The following is a 20,984-nucleotide window of genomic DNA, read 5'->3' as shown; positions in this document are numbered from 1 at the left end:
CGCACAGCAAGCTCCCACAAACAGCAATGTGATAACGACCAGATAAACTGTTTTTATGTGATGTTGGTTGAGGGATAAATATTGGCCCCAGGACACCGGGGAAGAACTCCCCCTGCTCTTCGTCGAAATAGTGGCCGCGGGATCTTTTACGTCCACCTGAGAGGGCAGACGGGGCCTCGGTTTAACGTCTGAAAGACGGCACCTCCGACAGTGCAACACCCCCTCAGCACGGCACTGGGAGTTTCGGATTCGATTTTTGTCTCTGGAGTGGGCCTCGAACCCACAACCTTCTGACTCAGGGTGCTACCAACTGAGCAAAGATCAGATCCTTAAATCCACAAAGCAAATCATTCTGGATCCTTGAATTAAGGCACCCTCTTTTAGGATGGTGTTAGGCAAGCCAGAGGTTCGAGAGGGGGGGGTTTTAAAGTCACTGAGTGTGGGCAGTGTGATACAGAGAGGCCTCAGATAAATATGAAATAAACACAATCTGATGCAGATAAATATGAAATAAACACAATCTGATGCAGATAAATATGAAATAAACACAATCTGATGCAGATAAATATGAAATAAAACACAATCTGATGCAGATAAATATGATATAAACAGAATCTGATGCAGATAAATATGAAATAAACACAATCTGATGCAGATAAATATGATAAACAGAATCTGATGCAGATAAATATGAAATAAACAGAATCTGATGCAGATAAATATGAAATAAACACAATCTGATGTAGAAAGGATCCACATTTGGGCCTCAAATAAATAGGAAATAAAGACAATTCCCCCTCTTTACTCACCTAAACAATGCAGCATTTAAACAGAAACACACACAAAATACCCTCTTTAAATATCGCCGCGGAGCAGAGCCCATTAAGCATTCCTTACCGGCCTGTGTGTGGTTTTTATTTTATTGCCATCCCTCCCTGGGAACTTTCCCCTCTCCTCTTGTTGCTGACCCTCTGCAGCTTTTGACAACTTCAGGCAGACGCCGCCACAACCTAACTCCGCGCTGGCCCCGCAGCCCCGCCTCCGGCCCGCAGCCGCCGCCCATTGGTCCGCCCGCCCCCGGCCACCGCTCCCCTTTGGTCGGCCCTCCCGTCAATCATCTCGGTCCCCATCAAACTAGGTTGACGCGGGCGGGGTTGGGGGTGGGGTTGTTTGACACAACATCCGGCGGAAGTGAGCAAGTTAATATAATTTATTTTTAAAATCCACCGATTTTTAAAAAAGTAGATACCTCACATCAGACTAATACAATTTGTATTCAATATTTGGTGGTAATTTTATATTTCCTCCCCCCCCAATTAAGACTTGCTGGATGGTCTTTGCCCCGCTGCGTGTTGCGACATTGGGGTGCCATCTTTGTTCGGGGCTCAAACCAGAGACAGAGACAACAACAACACCACCAACAACAACAACAACACCACCAGCAGCAACACCAGCAACAACAACAACACCACCACCACCACCACCAACAACAACAGCAACACCAGCAACAACAACAACACCAGCAACAACACCAACACCAGCAACAACAACAACACCAACAACACCAGCAACAACAGCAACAACACCAGCAACAACACCAACACCAGCAACACCAACAACACCAGCAACAACAACACCAGCAACACCACCAACAACAACACCAACACCAGCAACAACAACACCAGCAACAACACCAGCACCAACAACACCAACACCAGCAACAACAACACCACCACCAACAACACCAACACCAGCAACAACACCAGCACCAACAACACCAACACCAGCAACAACACCACCACCAACAACACCAACAGCAGCAACAACACCAGCAACAACAACACCAGCAACACCAACAACACCAGCAACAACAGCAACAACAACACCAGCAACAACAACACCAGCAACAACACCAGCAACAACACCAACACCAGCAACACCAGCAACACCAACAACACCAGCAACAACAACAACACCAGCAACAACAACAACACCAGCAACACCAGCAACAACAACACCAACACCAGCAACAACACCAGCAACAACAACACCAACAACACCAGCAACACCAACAACAACACCAGCAGCAGCACCAACAACACCAGCAACAACACCAGCAACAACAACAACACCAACAACGCCAACACCAACAACACCAGCAACACCAACGACAACACCAGCACCAACACCAGCAACAACAGCAACAACACCAGCAACAACAACACCAACACCAGCAACACCAACAACACCAGCAACACCAGCAACAACAACAACACCAGCAACACCAACAACAACACCAACACCAGCAACAACAACACCAGCAACAACAACACCAACAACAGCAACAACAACACCAGCAACAACACCAGCAACAACACCAACACCAGCAACAGCAACAACAACAACACCAACAACACCAACACCAGCAACAACAACACCAACAACACCAGCAACACCAACAACAACACCAGCAACAACACCAGCAACAACAACAACACCAACAACGCCAACACCAACAACACCAGCAACAACACCAACACCAGCAACAGCAACAACAACAACACCAACAACAACACCAGCAACACCAGCAACAACAGCAACAACAACACCAGCAACAACAACACCAGCAACAACACCAGCAACAACAACACCAGCAACAACACCAACACCAGCAACAGCAACAACAACACCAACAACACCAACACCAGCAACAACACCAGCAACAACAACACCAACAACACCAGCAACACCAACAACAGCAACAACAACACCAACAACACCAACACCAGCAACAACACCAGCAACAACAACACCAACAACACCAGCAACACCAACAACACCAGCAACAACACCAGCAACACCAACAACAACACCAGCAACAACACCAGCAACAACACCAACACCAGCAACAGCAACAACAACAACACCAACAACGCCAACACCAACAACAACACCAGCAACACCAACGACAACACCAGCACCAACAACACCAGCAACAACAGCAACAACACCAGCAACAACAACACCAACACCAGCAACACCAACAACACCAGCAACAACAACAACACCAGCAACACCACCAACAACAACACCAACACCAGCAACAACAACACCAGCAACAACACCAGCACCAACAACACCAACACCAGCAACAACAACACCAACAGCAGCAACAACACCAGCAACAACACCAGCAACACCAGCAACACCAGCAACAACACCAGCAACAACACCAGCAACAACAACACCAGCAACAACACCAACACCAGCAACAGCAACAACAACAACACCAACAACACCAGCAACAACACCAGCAACACCAACACCAGCAACAACAACAACACCAGCAACACCAGCAACAACAACACCAGCAACACCAACACCAGCAACACCAACACCAGCAACAACAACACCAACACCAGCAACAACACCAGCAACAACAACACCAACAACACCAGCAACACCAGCAACAACACCAGCAACACCAACAACACCAGCAACAACACCAGCAACAACAACACCAACAACGCCAACACCAACACCAACAACACCAACAACAACACCAGCAACACCAACGACAACACCAGCACCAGCAACACCAGCAACAACACCAGCAACACCACCAACAACAACACCAACACCAGCAACAACAACACCAGCAACAACACCAACAACAACAACACCAGCAACACCAACAACACCAGCAACAACAACAACACCAACAACGCCAACACCAACAACACCAACAACACCAGCAACACCAACGACAACACCAGCACCAGCAACACCAGCAACAACACCAGCAACACCACCAACAACAACACCAACACCAGCAACAACAACACCAGCAACAACACCAACAACAACAACACCAGCAACACCAACAACACCAGCAACAACAACAACACCACCAACAACACCAACAACAACAACACCAGCAACACCAACAACACCAGCAACAACACCAGCAACAACAGCACCAGCAACAACACCAGGAACAACAGCAACAACAACACCAGCAACAACACCAGCAACACCAACAACACCAGCAACAACACCAGCAACAACAGCAACAACAACACCAGCAACAACACCAGCAACAACAACACCAGCAACAACAACACCAACACCAGCAACAACACCAACAACACCAACACCAGCAACAACACCAGCAACAACAACAGCACCAACAACAACACCAACACCAGCAACAACACCAGCAACACCAACACCAACAACACCAGCAACAACAACACCAGCAACACCAGCAACAACAACACCAGCAACACCAACACCAGCAACACCAACACCAGCAACAACACCAGCAACACCAACAACAACAACAGCAACACCAGCAACACCAGCAACAACAACACCATCAACACCAACACCAACAACACCAACAACACCAGCAACAACACCAACGACAACACCAGCACCAGCAACACCAGCAACAACAACACCAGCAACACCAGCAACAACAACAACACCAGCAACAACACCAGCAACACCAACACCAGCAACAACAACACCAGCAACAACAACACCAGCAACACCAACAACAACAACACCAACACCAGCAACAACACCAGCAACAACACCATCAACACCAACACCAACAACACCAACAACACCAGCAACAACACCAACGACAACACCAGCACCAGCAACACCAGCAACAACACCAGCAACACCAACAACAACAACACCAACACCAGCAACAACAACACCAGCAACAACAACACCAGCAACAACAACACCAACAACAACACCAGCAACACCAACAACACCAGCAACAACAACAACACCAGCAACACCGACACCAGCAACAACACCAGCCACACCACCAACAACAACACCAACACCAGCAACAACACCAGCAACAACAACACCACCAGCAACACCAACACCAGCAACAACACCAGCAACACCGACAACACCAGCACCAGCAACAACACCAACACCAGCAACACCAACAGCAACAACGCCAACAACAACAACAACACCAACACCAGCAACAACAACACCAACAACACCAGCAACAACACCAACACCAACAACACCAGCAACACCACCAACACCAGCAACACCAACAACAACACCAACAACAACACCAACAACAACAACAACACCAGCAACAACACCAGCAACACCAGCAACAACAACAACACCAGCAACACCAACACCAGCAACACCAACACCAGCAACAACAACACCAACACCAGCAACAACACCAGCAACAACAACACCAACAACACCAGCAACACCAACAACAACACCAGCAACAACACCAGCAACACCAACAACAACACCAGCAACAACACCAGCAACAACAACAACACCAACAACGCCAACACCAACACCAACAACACCAGCAACACCAACGACAACACCAGCACCAGCAACACCAGCAACAACACCAGCAACACCAACAACAACAACACCAACACCAGCAACAACAATAACACCAGCAACAACAACACCAGCAACAACAACACCAAAAAAACAACACCAGCAACACCAACAACAACACCAGCAACAACAACAACACCACCAACAACACCAACAGCAGCAACAACAACACCAGCAACACCAACAACACCAGCAACAACACCAGCAACAACACCAGGAACAACAGCAACAACAACACCAGCAACAACACCAGCAACAACACCAACAACACCAGCAACAACACCAGCAACAACAACACCAGCAACAACAGCAACAACAACACCAGCAACAACACCAGCAATAACAGCAACAACACCAGCAACTACAACACCAGCAACAACAACACCAACACCAGCAACAACAACACCAACAACACCAACACCAGCAACAACACCAGCAACAACAACAGCACCAACAACAACACCAACACCAGCAACAACACCAGCAACACCAACACCAACAACACCAGCAACAACACCAGCAACACCAGCAACAACAACACCAGCAACACCAACACCAGCAACACCAACACCAGCAACAACAACACCAGCAACAACAACACCAGCAACACCAACAACAACAACAGCAACACCAGCAACAACACCAGCAACAACACCATCAACACCAACACCAACAACACCAACAACACCAGCAACAACACCAACGACAACACCAGCAACAACACCAGCAACACCAACACCAGCAACAACACCAGCAACACCAACAACAACACCAACACCAGCAACAACACCAGCAACAACAACAACACCATCAACACCAACACCAACAACACCAACAACAACACCAGCAACAACACCAACGACAACACCAGCACCAGCAACACCAGCAACAACACCAGCAACACCAACAACACCAACACCAGCAACAACAACACCAGCAACAACAACACCAACAACACCAGCAACACCAACAACACCAGCAACAACAACAACACCAGCAACACCGACACCAGCAACACCAGCCACACCACCAACAACACCAACACCAGCAACAACACCAGCAACACCAACAACACCAGCAACAACACCAGCAACAGCAACAACAACACCAGCAACAACACCAGCAACAACAACACCAGCAACAACAACACCAACACCAGCAACAACAACACCAACAACACCAACACCAGCAACAACACCAGCAACAACAACAGCACCAACAACAACACCAACACCAGCAACAACACCAGCAACACCAACACCAACAACACCAGCAACAACAACACCAGCAACACCAGCAACAACAACACCAGCAACACCAACACCAGCAACACCAACACCAGCAACAACACCAGCAACACCAACAACAACAACAGCAACACCAGCAACAACAACACCATCAACACCAACACCAACAACACCAACAACAACACCAGCAACAACACCAACGACAACACCAGCACCAGCAACACCAGCAACAACACCAGCAACACCAGCAACAACAACACCAGCAACAACACCAGCAACACCAACACCAGCAACAACAACACCAGCAACAACAACACCAGCAACACCAACAACAACAACACCAACACCAGCAACAACACCAGCAACAACACCATCAACACCAACACCAACAACACCAACAACACCAGCAACAACACCAACGACAACACCAGCACCAGCAACACCAGCAACAACACCAGCAACACCAACAACAACAACACCAACACCAGCAACAACAACACCAGCAACAACAACACCAGCAACAACAACACCAACAACAACACCAGCAACACCAACAACACCAGCAACAACAACAACACCAGCAACACCGACACCAGCAACAACACCAGCCACACCACCAACAACAACACCAACACCAGCAACAACACCAGCAACAACAACACCACCAGCAACACCAACACCAGCAACAACACCAGCAACACCGACAACACCAGCACCAGCAACAACACCAACACCAGCAACACCAACAGCAACAACGCCAACAACAACAACAACACCAACACCAGCAACAACAACACCAACAACACCAGCAACAACACCAACACCAACAACACCAGCAACACCACCAACACCAGCAACACCAACAACAACACCAACAACAACACCAACAACAACAACAACACCAGCAACAACACCAGCAACACCAGCAACAACAACAACACCAGCAACACCAACACCAGCAACACCAACACCAGCAACAACAACACCAACACCAGCAACAACACCAGCAACAACAACACCAACAACACCAGCAACACCAACAACAACACCAGCAACAACACCAGCAACACCAACAACAACACCAGCAACAACACCAGCAACAACACCAACAACGCCAACACCAACACCAACAACAACACCAGCAACACCAACGACAACACCAGCACCAGCAACACCAGCAACAACACCAGCAACACCACCAACAACAACACCAACACCAGCAACAACAATAACACCAGCAACAACAACACCAGCAACAACAACACCAACAAAACAACACCAGCAACACCAACAACAACACCAGCAACAACAACAACACCACCAACAACACCAACAGCAGCAACAACAACACCAGCAACACCAACAACACCAGCAACAACACCAGCAACAACACCAGGAACAACAGCAACAACAACACCAGCAACAACACCAGCAACAACACCAACAACACCAGCAACAACACCAGCAACAACAACACCAGCAACAACAGCAACAACAACACCAGCAACAACACCAGCAATAACAGCAACAACACCAGCAACTACAACACCAGCAACAACAACACCAACACCAGCAACAACAACACCAACAACACCAACACCAGCAACAACACCAGCAACAACAACAGCACCAACAACAACACCAACAACAACACCAGCAACACCAACACCAACAACACCAGCAACAACACCAGCAACACCAGCAACAACAACACCAGCAACACCAACACCAGCAACACCAACACCAGCAACAACAACACCAGCAACAACAACACCAGCAACACCAACAACAACAACAGCAACACCAGCAACAACACCAGCAACAACACCATCAACACCAACACCAACAACACCAACAACACCAGCAACAACACCAACGACAACACCAGCACCAGCAACACCAGCAACAACAACACCAGCAACAACAACAACACCAGCAACAACACCAGCAACACCAACACCAGCAACAACACCAGCAACACCAACAACAACACCAACACCAGCAACAACACCAGCAACAACAACAACACCATCAACACCAACACCAACAACACCAACAACAACACCAGCAACAACACCAACGACAACACCAGCACCAGCAACACCAGCAACAACACCAGCAACACCAACAACAACACCAACACCAGCAACAACAACAACACCAGCAACAACAACACCAGCAACAACAACACCAACAACACCAGCAACACCAACAACACCAGCAACAACAACAACACCAGCAACACCGACACCAGCAACAACACCAGCCACACCACCAACAACACCAACACCAGCAACAACACCAGCAACAACACCACCAGCAACACCAACACCAGCAACAACACCAGCAACACCAACAACACCAGCACCAGCAACACCAACACCAGCAACACCAACAGCAACACCAACAACAACAACAACAACACCAGCAACAACAACACCAACAACACCAGCAACAACAACACCAACACCAGCAACACCACCAACAACACCAGCAACACCAACACCAGCAACAACAACAACACCAGCAACAACAACAGCAGCAACACCAACAACACCAACACCAGCAACACCAACAACACCAGCAACAACACCAACACCAGCAACAACAACAACCACACCACCAACAACAACAACAACAGCAGCAACACCAACACCAACAACACCAGCAACACCAACAACAACACCAACACCAGCAACAACACCAACATCAGCAACACCAGCAACAACAACACCAACATCAGCAACACCAACAACACCAACAGCAGCAACTGCAACACCAGCAACAACAACAACACCAGCAACAACAACAGCACCCAAACAACAGATAGAGAGGTGGAGAGGTTTAGGGAGGTAATTCCAGAGCTCAGGGTCCAGGCAGCTGAAGGCACGGCCACCAATGGTGGAGCGATTAAAATCAGGGATGCTCAAGAGGCCAGAATTAGAGGAGTGCAGAGATCTCAGGGGGGGGGGTTGTGGGGCTGGAGGAGATTACAGAGATAGGGAGGGGGAGGCGAGACCATGGAGAGATTTGAAAACAGGGATGAGAATTTTGACCTCGAGCCGTTGCTTAACCGGGAGCCAGTGTAGATCAGCGAGTACAAGGGTGATGGGTGAACGGGACTTGGTGCGAGTTAGGACACAGGCAGCTGAGTTTTGGATCACCTCAAGTTTACGGAGGGTGGAATGTGGGAGGCCAGCCAGGAGTGCGTTGGAATAGTCGAGTCTAGAGGTAACAAAGGCAGGGATGAGGGTACAGGACTAGAATGCTAGTCCCTCCAGCTCAGCCCAATTACTGTCAACAATTACCGACTTTTTTCATGTGCTTCGTTTGATGGTGCATTTCATGGTTAAGCAACGCCTCAATTTTAAAATTCTCATCCTTGTTTTCAAATCCCTCCATGGCCTCGCCCCCCCCCCCGCCATATCTGTAATCTCCTCCAGCCTCACAACCCTCCGAGGTCTCTGCGCTCCTCTAATTCTGCCCTCTTGAGCATCCCCGATTTGAATCGCTCCACCATTGGCGGTCGTGCCTTCAGTTGCCTGGGCCCTAAGCTCTGGAATTCCCTCCCTAAACCTCTCCGCCTCTCTCTCCTCCTTTAAGACGCTCCTTAAAACCAAACTCTTTGACCAAGCTTTTGGTCATTTGTGCTAATATCTCCTTATGTGGCTCGGTGTCAATTTCTTTTGTCTTATAATATGCCTGTGAAGCGCCCTGGGACGTTTTACTACGTTAAAGGTATTATATAAACACAAGTTGTTGTTGTTGCATTTTGTATCAGGATGAAAGCGACTGAACGTTGGTCAGTAAGCAGGGTAAATCGTTTTCCAGCCAGGTAGTGCCGCCAGTGGCGCACCGCCTCTACAATGGCCTGGGCCTCTTTTTCCACAGAGGAGTGTCTGAGTTCGGAGCCCTGGAGGGTTCGTGAAAAAAAGGCCACGGGTCTTCCCGCCTGGTTAAGGGTAGCGGCCAGGGCAAAGTCGGATGCATCGCTCTCCACCTGGAAGGGGATGGACTCGTCTACCGAGTGCATGGTGGCCTTGGCAATGTCATCTTTTATACGGTGAAAGGCTGAGCGGGCCTCCGCCGTCAGGGGGAAGGAAGTGGACTTGATAAGTGGACGGGCTTTGTCCGCATAATGAGGGACCCACTGGGCGTAATAGGAAAAGAGGCCCAGGCACCTTTTGAGGGCCTTGAGACAGTGGGGCAGGGGAAGTTCCATCAATGGGCGCATCCGGTCAGGGTCAGGACCGATGACTCCGTGTTCCACCACGCAACCAAGGATAGCGAGGCGGGCTGTGCGGAATATGCACTTTTCCTTGTTGTACGTGAGGTTTAGGAGTTGGGCCGTGCGAAGGAACTTATCAAGATTGGCGTCATGGTCCTGCAGGTCATGGCCGCAGATGGTCACGTTGTCCAGGTAGGGAAACGTGGCCTGTAATGCATTCTCGTCGACCATCCGGTCCATCTCCCTCTGGAAGACGGAGACACCGTTGGTGACGCCGAAAGGAACCCTGAGGAAGTGAAAAAGACGGCCGTTTGCCTCGAAAGCTGTGTACTGGCGGTCCTCAGGGCGGATAGGGATTTGGTGGTATGCTGCCTTGAGGTCAATGGTCGAGAAAACGCGATAGTGCGCTATCTTATTAACCATGTCGGCTATGCGGGGGAGAGGGTATGCGTCCAACTGGGTGTACTTGTTGATAGTCTGGCTGTAGTCGATGACCAGGCGCTGCTTGTTGCCAGTCTTAACGACTACCACCTGGGCTCGCCAGGGGCTGGTACTATCCTCAATAATCCCCTCTTTCAGGAGCCGCGTCACCTCAGATCTTATGAAGGATCTGTCCCCGGTGCTGTATCGCCTGCTCTTTGTGGCGATAGGCTTGCAGTCGCGGGTGAGGTAAGCGAACGGGGTGGGGGGGGGGTGATTTTGAGGGTGGAGAGACTACAGGTGGGGCGCGGCGGGCAATTTAAAAACTGCTGGTTGCAGACAGTGAGCGGGGGAAGAGGTCCACCGTATGTCAAGGTGACACTCTTAAAGTGACAATGAAAGTCCAACGGCAGCGCAGAGATGTGGCAGGACGAATAGCTTTACATTTTTATAAACGGAGCCCTTCACCGAGAGGGTCACTACGCAGTAGCCGCCGACGTCTGCTGAGTGAGATTTTGAGGCCCTGGAGATCCGGTGGCGCGTTGGCCGGACCGAGAGGGAATAATGCCGTACCGTATCAGGGTGTATGAAGCTCTCCGTGCTCCCGGAATCAAAAAGGCAAGTTGTGGCGCGGCCATTTACCTGGATGTCCATCGTGGACCTGGCTAGCTGATGGGGTCTGGATTGATCCAGCGTAATGGAGGCCGCTGTGGAGTCGGGAGCGTCGCTGTAGAACCCCGGTGAGGCGGTGGGTGAGTCGGGGGCCCGTTGGCAAAATGGCGGACAAAATGGCGGCGTCGGAGAAGAAGGACAAAATGGCGGCGCCCATGACGATCCCGATCCCCACGAGGTTGGAGAAAGGCAAGATGGCCGCTCCCACGAATCGCACGCGGCGCTGCTGGAGGTAGGGGTCTTCTGACTTCTGCAGACGCCAGCGTAGTGTCCCTTCTTACCGCAGGCAGAGCAGACCGCGTTTTTCGCCGGGCAGCGCGCCCTGGGGTGTTTGGTTTGGCCACAGAAATAACATTTCTGGCTCGGGCGGGACATCGCTGCAGCAGTTGGGGCCGGGGCCCAGGGCGGCGCCGCGTCCCAAGATGGCGGCGGCTGCGACATCCACGAGGCGGCCGCGCGGTCCGGGGAGTAGGCCTCCATGTTCCGATGGGCTACGTCCAACGAAAGGGTGAGTGAAATCGCCTTCTTCAGGTCGAGCTCGCTACTTTCCAGCAGTCGCTGCCGTGTGTGAGTGGACCTGAGGCCCGCAACGAGGGCGTCCTGGATGAGCTCCTCCGTATGTTCCGTGGCTGATACTTGCTTGCATTCGCAGGCTCGGCCGAGTTCCTTCAGCGCCCGTATGTATGCTTCTGTGGGTTCCCCGGGCCGTTGTTTGCGAGACCCCAGGAGATGTCTTGCGTAAACATAGTTGACCGGGCGTGCATATTGCTCCTTCAAAATGTCGATAGCCCCCTGGTAGCTCGTAGCGTCCCGGATAAGGGTAAAAGCTCGGTGGTTTACTTTAGAATTCAGCACCCTGAGCTTGGCGGCGTCGGTGGCAACGGTCTCGCCGGATGCAGCCAGAAAGGACTCAAAACAGTTCAGCCAGTGCGAGAACTTAGCAGTCGAGTCCGGTTCTTGCGGGTCGAGTTCCAGGCACTTGATCTTAAGTATCTGCAGCATCGTTATTATTATTTTTTTGTCAGTAGTTAATAAAATTGATGCGCTATCAATTCTAATAAAAGGCTGAGCAGAGTTCAGAACGACAGGCTTTTGTTAACTACTGAATTGCACTTCAAACAGATCAGGCCGTCCTTATACCAGGTAGCCAAGGGCGGAGTCAGCTGAGGCATAGTCAGACATAACAGTGAAACAAGAGTGAACGACAACAACAACAACAACAACAATAGTGAACACAGTGAACGACAGTGGTTTACCACAATCAGGCAGAATAAATGAAGGTTCCAACAATAAAGGAAGGACTGAATTCCCCATTGAGTTAGTTATATACAACTTGCACCTTCACCACTTCGCTGTGTGTCTTCAGCCTTCAATGCACACGGTTTATCAAGACAGAAGAGAGAGGGAGATAGGCCCAGTCTGCTCTCTCAGGTGGACATAACAGATCCCGCGGCCACTATTTCGAAGAAGAGCAGGGGAGTTCTCCCCAGTGTCCTGGGGCCAATATTTATCCCTCAATCAACATCACTAAAAATACAGATTATCTGGCCGTTATCACATTGCTGTTTGCGGGAGTTTGCTGTGCGCAAATTGGCCGCCACGTTTCCTACATTACAACAGTGATGACACTTCGTTGGCTGTAAAGCGCTTTGAGATGTCCAGTGGTTGTGAAAGGTGCTGTAGAAATGCAGAGGGCAGTTAAGAGTCAACCACATTGCTGTGGGTCTGGAGTCACATATCGGCCAGACCGGGTAAGGACAGCAGATTTCCTTCCCTAAAGGTGAACCAGATGGGTTTTTATGACTATCTGGTAGCTTCATAGTCACCATTACTGATACTAGCTTTTTATTCCAGATTTATTTACTTAACTGAATTTAAATTCCCCGGCTGCCGTGGTGGGATTATGAACTATGTGCTCTACTGGTCTCTGGATTACTAGCATAACAAGTAACATAACCACTATGCTACCGTACCCTTGTATATGTAGCCTGCACAATCAATGGAGTAAATAGGAGATGGATATGCACGTTTGACTCTCCTTGTAAGCCCCGGATTTTACTCAACACTGAGGAGATCTGGCCCATTCCTTCGTTAAAAACCCCTCTGGTTCACTAATGTCCTTTAGGGAAGGAAATCTGCTATCCTCACCCGGTCTGGCCTATCTGTGACTCCAGACCCACAGCAATGTGGTTGACTCTTAACTGCCCTCTGACATGGCCTAGCGAGCCACTCAGTTGTATAAGGCGACTCACCACCACCTTCTCAAGGGCAGTTAGGGAAGGGCAATAAATGCCGGCCTTGCCAGCGACACCCACATCCCGTGAATGAATTTTTAAAAAGCTGCGAGACTTGCATAAATTTAAATCGGGTCTTTTCGCGCACTTTACAAATGTGGAACAGTTGGCAGCACCCTAGCCTCTGAGTCAGAAGGTTGTGGATTCAAGTCCCACTCCAGGGACTTACGCACATAAAGCTAGGCCGACACTCCCAGTGCGGTGCTGAGGGAGTGCTGCACTGTCGGAGGTGCCGTCTTTTGGATGAGACGTTAAACCGAGGCCCCGTCTTCTCTTTCAGGTGGACATATTTCGAAGAAGAGCAGGGGAGTTCTCCCCGGTGTCCTGGGCCAATATTTATCCCTCAATCAACATCACTAAAAATACAGAATATCTAGCCATTATCACACTGCTGTTTGTGGGACCTTGCTGTGTGTAAATTGGCTGCCGCATTTCCTACATTACAACAGTGACTCCACTTCAAAAGTACTTCATTGGTTGTAAAGCGCTTTGGCACATCTCCTAGAGAGGAAATTACAGGAACCCCAACTCAATGCAGCCTCCCACAGGCCAACGGGCTGTGGATGATCACCCAGAGACAAACCAACTGATCTGCAGAGGGCCACAGGTAGAGAGGGGGCCTACGCATGACTGCCTCGAGACTGATTTAACGTAGCACTCTAAAGGAGATACTTGCATTGGAGGCAGTTCAGAGACGATTCACACGGTTGATTCCACAGATGAGGGGGTTGACTTATGAAGAAAGGTTGAGCAGGTTGGGCCTATACTCATTGGAATTTAGAAGAATGAGAGGTGATCTTATTGAAACATGTAAGATACTGAGGGGGGCTCGACAAGGTAGATGCAGGGAGGATGTTTCCCCTCGTGGGGAAATCTAGAACTCGGAGGCACAGTTTCAGAATAAAGGGTCGCCCTTTTAGAACCGAGATGAGGAGAAATTTCTTCTCTCAAGAGGGTCGTAAATCTGTGGAATTCTCTGCCTCAGAGAGCTGTGGAGGCTGGGTCATTAAATACATTTAAGGTGGAGATAGACAGATTTTTGCAAGATAAGGGAGTGAAGGGTTATGGGGTAAAAACAGAAAGTGCTGGAGAAACTCAGCAGGTCAGGTAGCATCTGTGAAGAGAGAAACAGAGTTAACGTTTCAGGTCAATGACCTTTCTGTTCTTATTTCAGATTTCCAGCATCTGCTGTATTTTCTTTTTGTCGAAGGGTTATGGGGAGCGGCTTTGAGCCAAGATCAGCCATGATCTTATTGAATGGCGGAGCAGGCTCGAGGGGCCGAGTGGCCGACTCCTGCTCCTATTTCTTATGTTCTTATGTAAAATCTGGTGCACTTACACCCTACAAGCAGGTGATGGCAGTCAAGGGTTGCGTTCACATCAAAAGTCCTGACTGGTGCCAACCCCACCTTCCCCACTGAGGAGGCAGCTGGGGCGAGTGGCACCTAGCGGCGGAAAACCAATCCCGCCAAGGCCATTGATTCTACAGCCGTCACTGTCCGTGAACCCGCGTTCAATCAGCAAGAGAAAAGCCACCAGTTTCAATCCCGCCCACCTCTTTCTCCACTTCAAACACTTGTCAGCGAGCTTGTCACCGATCGCTTCCAGCCAATGTCCGCGGTTGCCAGGTCAAGACTTTCTTCAGTGCGTCCTTCAGCAGCCTCGCCAAGTTCTAACTCATTTACAACTAGACACACACACATACACACACAACCTTGGCCTCAGCAAGAGCCGCTGGCTCCATGTCCCCGGCCTATTAACTTTAATCAGTCCCAAATTTCAGCCGTGCTCAGCGGGCAGCGCTCTTGCCTCAGAAGGTCGTGGGTTCAAGTCCCGCTCCAGAGACCCGAGCACGTAAGCTAGGCTGACACTCCCGGTGCCAGTACTGAGGGAGCGCTGCACTGTCGGAGGTGCCGTCTTTCGGAAGAGACGTTAAACCGAGGCCCCCGTCTGCTCTCTCAGGTGGACGTAAAGTCTCATTTAATCTCTCCTGCCTCCCACCCTATCACAGACTTTCCCTTTCCCCCTGCCTCTGTCCTTGCTTAAAGCCGGTTACATCTCATAACTTTTTTCCAGTTCTAACAAAAGTTGAGGGGATTTGAGGGGAGATTTTTTTCACTCAGAGGGTGGTGGGGGTCTGGATCTCACTGCCTGAAAGGGTGGTAGAGGCAGAAACCCTCATCACATTTAGAAAGTACTTGGATAAGCGCTTGAACTGCCAGAACCTACGGGACTACGCACCAAGAGCTGGAAAGTGGGATTAGGCTGGATAGCTCGTCGGCCGGCACGGACACGATGGGCTGAATGGCTTCCTTCTGTGCCATAAATTTCTGCTTCTATGAAAGATCGTCGATTCTCCACAGATGCTGCCTGACCTGACGAGTATTTCCAGCATTTTCCTCTATGTAAAAGATCCCATGGCTCTTTTTCCAAAGTGCAGGGGAGTTCTGAAGTATAACCTCGTGCCTTGCCACTTCTCACCTTCATAAGCCTCAAAACCGTTTCTTGTCCTCGCTGATCATCAGCGCGACCCTCACTGCTTGATGTAAAGCACCTTTGGACATCAGTACATACATTTACAGCACAGAAACAGGCCATTCGGCCCAACAGGTCTATGCGGATGTTTATGGTCCACACGAGCCTCCTCCCACCACTCTTCATCTCACCTCAACATATCCTAGTTTTCATTTCTCCCTCATTTGTTTATTTAGCTTCCCTTTAAACAGCAGGACTGAGGAGATTGGGCCTGTATCCACTAGAGTTTAGAAGAATGAGAGGGGAATCTCATTGAAACGTATAAAATTCTGACAGGGCTAGACAGACTAGATGCAGGAAGGATGTTTCCCCTGGCTGGGGGGTCTAGAACGAGGGGCCAGTCTCAGGATGGGGGTAGGACATTTAGGGCTGAGATGAGGAGAAATTTTACTCAAGAGGGTGGTGAACCTGTGGAATTCTCTACCACAGAAGGCTGTGGAGGACAAGTCACTGAATATATTTAAGGAGATACACAAAAGGCATCAAGGGGTATGGGGAGAGAGTGGGAATATGGTAAATCAGCCATGATCATATTGAACGGGGGAGAAGGCTCAAAGGGCCTTCTCCTGCTCCTATTTTTGTTTCTATCTAAGCTATTTGCCTCAGCTACTCCCTGGGGGAGCGAGTTCCACATTCTAACCACAGTGGGTAAAGAAGTTGCTCCTAAATTTATAAACTTGCATTTATGACCCTTCCTTCCCCATTGGAAACATCAACCATATCAAGTCCTTTCATAATGTTAAAAGATCATGTTAAAAGATCTCCATCAGGTCACCCCCTCACCTTTCTCTTAAAATAGTCCCAGCCTGTTCAATCTTTCCAGATAGTTATAACCTCAGTTCTGGCATCATTCTTGAGGGGCGCAATTTAAATGGCAGTAGATCTTATTAGTCAAGAGAAGCAGCCTGGCAACATGTGGTACCTCAGCTGCAGGTCTGGCTGACAATGTAATCCTGTAATGCCACAAACAGAAGGACAATACAAGGTGGGCCAGGGAACAGATCAGGCTCCAATGGGAACAGCTCTTCCTACTGGGGGAGGCAGCACTAAAACTAGCAAATGAGGCAAGGTACCAGAAGGTAGCTGGAGCAGTCTCTGCCTTCAGGGCAGCTGAATAGTTAGACCAGTGACTTTCTGCTCTCCATCCACACGAGCGTTAGCCAGCGGCACACTGGGCAGCACTCTCTCGCCCAAGTCAAAGTGGTGGGTTTAAGTCCCACTCCAGAGACTCGAGCACAAAAATCTAGACCGACACTCCAGCGCCAGCACTGAGGGAGTGCTGCACTGTCGGAGGTGCCGTCTTTCAGATGAGACGTTAAAAATGAGGCCCCGTCTGCTCTCAGGTGGGCGTAAAAATCCTACTGCACGACTTTGAAGAGGAGCAGAGTTGTTATCCCTCAAGTCCTGGGGCCAATATTTATCCCTCACTCAACATCACAGACTATCTGGCCATTATCGCATTGCTATTTGTGGGAGCTTGCTGTGCGCAAAGTGGCTGCTGCATTGCCTACATTACAACAGTGACTGCACTTCAAAAAGTACTTCATTGGCTGTAAAGCGCTTTGGGACGTTCAGTGGTCGCGAAAGGCGCCATATAAAGGTAAATCTTTCTTTTAAGCCTTCAGATCATGTATTCCACTGTGCGGTTGCCTAAAACTGGCAGCTCCCCCCATCACAGACCCATGAGTGTAACAACTGATCACAATGTAATCAATACTATTTACCAATAAAGAGACAAACCACACCTTTTAAAGTAAAATATTCCTTTATTAAACAACAGATGACAATTACAGCAAAAAATATAAAGGCCAGACACCCAAGGGAAATGAGAGAGACTCACTCCCAGGGCACTTGGTAGTCAGACTCTTGGGAGCAGGTGACACGCAAGCCTGGGGTGGGGGCGGGGGGGGGGGGAAGATGGGCATATTCATCTACAAATTAGATAAGGTTGGGTATGAAACCAGGCCAAGTTAACGGGGACAGGAACCACCTCCGCAAGAGGCCCATGTTAAGAGGGCTTGTCGCAGTTTGTAGAAGACACAGGCAGACAGCCAATGCCAGACTACAAAGGTGGCAGGATTATAACGAAGACAATGGCAAAATATTGCGGATGCTGGAAATCTGAAACATAAAATGTCAGAAACCCCTCGGGTCAGGCAGCATCATGGAGCGAGAAACAGTTACCGTTTCAGGTCGATAATGTTAACTCTTTCTCGCTCCACGATGCTGCCAGACCTGCCGAGTGTTTCCAACATTTTCTGTTTATAATGAAGGCACTTAACATCTGGTACAGGTATAAAAATCAGTCCATTCCCATCCTCCACTCGGATGCCAAGCCAGTCTTCAGGGTCGAAGTCACGCCTGGTGGAAAAATTAAATTCTGTTAACAACCGCAGCAGAGTGCACACAAGGTTAAAATTAGCTACCGATTTCCTTCAGTAATGACAATCGGCCCCACAAGTCCCCCGCTCCCCAATCATGGAGTCTCCCGTGCTCTTCCTCAGTTCTGCCGATATGTCAACTCAGCAGGTGCACTTTAGAATCAGCGACACTCATAGCCCAGTGCTAATCATCATTGGCAAAAGCCAGGAGACCCTCCTCAAAATCCAGGGCAGCGACTCAACAGATTGTCAGGGTTATAAACACTGACTGGTCAGACTACTTAAACAGCTTTTATTTCATCAACCCCCCTCCCCCGATCGACTCACCCAAAGCCCAGCGCATTGACCAGTTTCCCCTCTGGCAAAGGTCACCTTGCCCGCCCAGCGTCTCCCATGAAAATTGCGGTCTAGACCGACTAGAATAAAAAAGTTAGCCACGGCACAGCAAGGTGTTAAATATACACCTGGTGAGCAATGTTCCCCCTCACCTTTTTTGGGAGGGGGGGGGGGGGGGGGCGCGCGCGGCCCATTCGCAGTTTTGCACATACGCAGAGATTTAACTCTGAAAAAGCCTGTTCCAGCAGACAGCTGCTCGACCACACAGCTTAGAGGGAACATTGCTGACCAGTCAGATCGCACAGAAGACAAGTGGCTTCAAAAAACCACCGGGTCCATGTAGATCTCCTGGACTGGTTCCGATCGCCCAAGGAGGTCGCAGAGGAATTTCCCCCAGAGTATTGGTACACAGAATTTACAGCACAGAAACAGGCCATTCGGCCCAACTGGTCTATGCCTGCCAGTTATGCTCTACACAAGCCTCCTAGAGTTCTCTTTTTTGCCTCTCCTAGGAGATCACATGGCTAGAGAGTAGGGTGAGAAGGAAGTATCTAGTCATGGTGCTCTGGCCATCAGCAGTGTGGGGCAGGCTTGATAGACCAGCTGGTCTTTCTTTGCCCCATCATATGTCCACATGAGCCAGACAGCAAGATCCCAAGCTCAATTGCCAATCTGTTGATTCAGCCAGTTACAGTGAAGAGACAATTGGGATATACCACCAGCACTTATATGGGCGGGGGTAAAAGAAAAGAAAAATCAGTTTGCCAGCACTGTAGACAAATTAGGCTCAATACCGATGCCCCCACGGCTGCACAGCCCATGAAGAATGTGAGGTGCCAGAAGGCTAGATACTCATGGGACCTCATCCATCAGCTTCCTGGGGAGGTAAATGGAACACTAGTAGAAAACTAACTGCATGCAACTAATCTCAATGACTGAGGGAGGCCATGCGGCCCATCGCACCTGTGCCAAGAATTAACAAACAGCGTGCCCAAACACTTACAGTAAAGAGGGACGGTTGCAAGTCCGACAGTCCAGGATGTTTTCCCGTATCAACCTAGGAAGCAGACAAAATAAGTCGTCAGTCAATGGTAATTGTATTGAACACCTTCAAAAAAACCTTAAAACATACTACACATGTGGCAAATCACCTGGAACCAAGTAAATACGTGACCAGAACACATTCAAAGCATTAATTTGAAACAACGCTTTCAAACTAGTGAAAGGCCCACCCATAGAATTTGAATATTTGCCCCCTTTTGTACATCTCACAATGCTTACTGTAGTAAATTAGCAGAATGATAGCAGGTATTAAGAGGGTTAAATTACAAGGACAGGTTGCATAAACTTGTCTTGTATTCCCTCGAGTATAGGAGATTGAGGGATGGTCCGGTCGAGGTGTTTAAAATAAAAAAAGGATCTGAGAGTTTAGGAATGGTTCCCCCTGCTGGGGAAACAA

The 20,984-nt window shown here is 49.3% G+C and overlaps 1 protein-coding gene across 7 annotated transcripts in view; it reads right to left on the bottom strand.

The window, feature by feature from the left end:
- The window catches only part of LOC147099514 (oxysterols receptor LXR-beta-like), a 51,857-nt gene that overhangs the window by 29,439 nt on the left and 1,434 nt on the right, over window positions 1-20,984 (bottom strand). For 5 of the 7 annotated variants that reach the window (XM_085969726.1, XM_085969730.1, XM_085969729.1 and 2 more), the window contains exon 2: window positions 20,529-20,582. The gene's annotated coding sequence lies outside the window, so the exon portion shown is untranslated. Of the gene's footprint in view, window positions 1-809; window positions 1,023-20,528; window positions 20,583-20,984 lie in introns of those variants that run through there. The other 2 variants (XM_085969727.1, XM_085969728.1) reach the window with 2 other exon arrangements.

This window comes from Somniosus microcephalus, chromosome 28 (genome assembly GCF_052327205.1).
Source record: "Somniosus microcephalus isolate GS21.2 chromosome 28, FLI_Smic_1.0, whole genome shotgun sequence".
NCBI lineage: Eukaryota > Metazoa > Chordata > Chondrichthyes > Squaliformes > Somniosidae > Somniosus > Somniosus microcephalus.
Note: the sequence above shows the minus strand (reverse complement) of the source record. Positions and strands in the feature narration are given on the sequence as shown.